A 3765-nucleotide genomic window follows, 5' to 3' on the forward strand; every position below is an offset into this window, starting at 1 on the left:
TGTCTGTATTATTGTAAAACTAGTTTTCCTTTTTCAATTTTTCATACTGAAATTTCAAACTTCAAGAACAATTTCATATAGTTAAACTTGCTATTATTATAATAAATATATATATATATAATGTCGCAGGAATCGGCACTCACCAGTTCAAAGGGCAACGGCTGGGTGCTAACCCAAAAAATGCATCCAATATATAGAAAGCACTCACAGCATCAGTGTCCAATCGATTTTAAATTTATTGAAACATACTATCTATAACAATATAGTTATATAATCAGGCCTATACAGCCCGACTACATAACCCTATTAATATAAATAGATCCAAAGATATCCATATATATTAAGTTGACAGATCCTATGGCAAAAGCCATAGATGCTGCCATATAATTGATAAAGCAACATAATATCACCAAAGCGTACTCCATATACAGAGTACAATTATAACCTCTTGATTGATACTTAGAGGGATAATAAAGCAAACCTATCGTATACATCTCAGTGTACCAAATAACCATGGTGTAAAATAAAACCACAATATCATCAACAAAGTGAATAAATAAGAGAATAAAATTTGTGATATATTAATAAAAATGCAAAAATTAAAAATGTTAGATAACATCAGATTAAAAATATCTACTGAGGAAATCCATGCGCACAGGACCATAATTATCACCTAGAGCAAAATTGATCATGAAATCATGATTATTTATATTTCATAAACATCTTAAATAGAAATCCATCACGATCAACATATATTAGCTTCAAAATTATCAATTATCTTGTCCACAGTTATCATGATTATAGTCATTAAAATAAGACTCTATTATATACTGGAAAAAACCAAGGTAATATCAACTAATTCATAAAAAGCAGGAAAGTGAGAACATCTCATTTAACCCCCGAGGGGCAATGGTATCAAGTCTCCGAATCCATTGGACCTCTCTCTGCAGCAGTAATTTGGATCTATCCCCACCCCGCAATAGAGGGGGAATATGATCAATCAATATTGCTCTTTGCGTAGGCAATGAATGTTTATATTGTACAAAATGTCTGGCCAATGGAATGTCCGACTTCCCAGATTTTAAAGCCAGACGAATCACTGATCTATGATTATTCATACGTGTACGAAAAGCTGTAATGCATTTACCAATGGTAACAGAGGCCACAAGGACACATGATGCAGTATATCACATATTCAGGTGTGCAAGATAACCTGTGTCTAATAAGATACTTTTTCCCAATATGTGGATGGGCAAAAGTTGCCCCTGTGATTAGGCATCCACAGGTTTTACAATTCCCACATCTGAAGCAACCAGGTTTACTGGTCCTCAACCATGTTTCAGATGAATCAGACTTTAGATCTGTCACCATCAGCATATCCCTGAGGGAGCGTCCACGTCGGTATGCACAAACTGGAGGTGGCATTTGGGTAAAAGATAGACCAGAGTCTAATTGTAAAATAGGCCAATGTTTCTTAATAGCCACATTAACATCATGACTCACCGGGGTAAAATCACTCACGAATACCAGACTTAAGTTATGTAGATCCAACTTACAGAAAGATCCCTTATCCGGAATACCCCGTGTCCCGAGCATTCTAGATAACAGGTCCCATACCTGTGTGTGTGTGTGTATATATATCATATATATATACAGTGGTGTGAAAAACTATTTGCCCCCTTCCTGATTTCTTATTCTTTTGCATGTTTGTCACACTTAAATGTTTCTGCTCATCAAAAACCGTTAACTATTAGTCAAAGATAACATAATTGAACACAAAATGCAGTTTTTAAATGAAGGTTTACGTTATTAAGGGAGAAAAAAAACTCCAAATCTAAATGGCCCTGTGTGAAAAAGTGATTGCCCCCCTTGTTAAAAAATAACTTAACTGTGGTTTATCACACCTGAGTTCAATTTCTGTAGTCACCCCCAGGCCTGATTACTGCCACACCTGTTTCAATCAAGAAATCACTTAAATAGGAGCTACCTGACACAGAGAAGTAGACCAAAAGCACCTCAAAAGCTAGACATCATGCCAAGATCCAAAGAAATTGAGGAACAAATGAGAACAAAAGTAATTGAGATCTATCTGTCTGGTAAAGGTTATAAAGCCATTTCTAAAGCTTTGGGACTCCAGCGAACCACAGTGAGAGCCATTATCCACAAATGGCAAAAACATGGAACAGTGGTGAACCTTCCCAGGAGTGGCCGGCCGACCAAAATTACCCCAAGAGCGCAGAGACAACTCATCCGAGAGGCCACAAAAGACCCCAGGACAACATCTAAAGAACTGCAGGCCTCACTTGCCTCAATTGAGGTCAGTGTTCACGACTCCACCATAAGAAAGAGACTGGGCAAAAACGGCCTGCATGGCAGATTTCCAAGGCGCAAACCACTTTTAAGCAAAAAGAACATTATGGCTCGTCTCAATTTTGCTAAAAAACATCTCAACGATTGCCAAGACTTTTGGGAAAATACCTTGTGGACCGACGAGACAAAAGTTGAACTTTTTGGAAGGTGCGTGTCCTGTTACATCTGGCGTAAAAGTAACACAGCATTTCAGAAAAAGAACATCATACCAACAGTAAAATATGGTGGTGGTAGTGTGATGGTCTGGGGTTGTTTTGCTGCTTCAGGACCTGGAAGGCTTGCTTTGATAGATGGAACCATGAATTCTACTGTCTACCAAAAAATCCTGAAGGAGAATGTCCGGCCATCTGTTCGCCAACTCAAGCTGAAGCGATCTTGGGTGCTGCAGCAGGACAATGACCCAAAACACACCAGCAAATCCACCTCTGAATGGCTGAAGAAAAACAAAATGAAGACTTTGGAGTGGCCTAGTCAAAGTCCTGACCTGAATCCTATTGAGATGTTGTGGCATGACCTTAAAAAGGTGGTTCATGCTAGAAAACCCTCAAATAAAGCTGAATTACAACAATTCTGCAAAGATGAGTGGGCCAAAATTCCTCCAGAGCGCTGTAAAAGACTCGTTGCAAGTTATCGCAAACGCTTGATTGCAGTTATTGCTGCTAAGGGTGGCCCAACCAGTTATTAGGTTCAGGGGGCAATTACTTTTTCACACAGGGCCATGTAGGTTTGGATTTTTTTTCTCCCTAAATAATAAAAACCCTCATTTAAAAACTGCATTTTGTGTTTACTTGTGTTATCTTTGACTAATAGTTAAATGTGTTTGATGATCAGAAACATTTTGTGTGACAAACATGCAAAAGAATAAGAAATCAGGAAGGGGGCAAATAGTTTTTCACACCACTGTATATATATATATATATATATATATATATATATATATATATATATATATATATATATATATATAATACCAAATCAAACACAACCAGCACCAAGGGTCTTGTGGTTCAAACAAATATTAGTGTATTATAATTGCATGTACAACCGACGTTTCGGTCCCCTTTGGGACCTTTTTCAAGGTACAATTACATACAACAACTGTGTTTAAATAGCCTCCTCCCATGAATCCAGGGAATACCAGTGACATCATATGCACATTAACCCCTAGTGACCATTAACCCCCGATATCATGTAAGTATTAATAATCAATGCTTTCCTGATACAAAAAAAGTGCATTAGTTTTCCACATTAAATACATTGCATTTAAGTATCACACCATAATCCAACGTGCAACAATGTTAAAAATATCTCCACTACTGTGGACAGTTTGAAAGTGCAACATTGTAAAAAAAATCCTCCAATGCAATGTATTTAATGTGGAAAACTAATGCACTT

This window comes from Xenopus tropicalis, chromosome 3, assembly GCF_000004195.4.
Source record: "Xenopus tropicalis strain Nigerian chromosome 3, UCB_Xtro_10.0, whole genome shotgun sequence".
Taxonomy (NCBI): Eukaryota; Metazoa; Chordata; class Amphibia; order Anura; family Pipidae; genus Xenopus; species Xenopus tropicalis.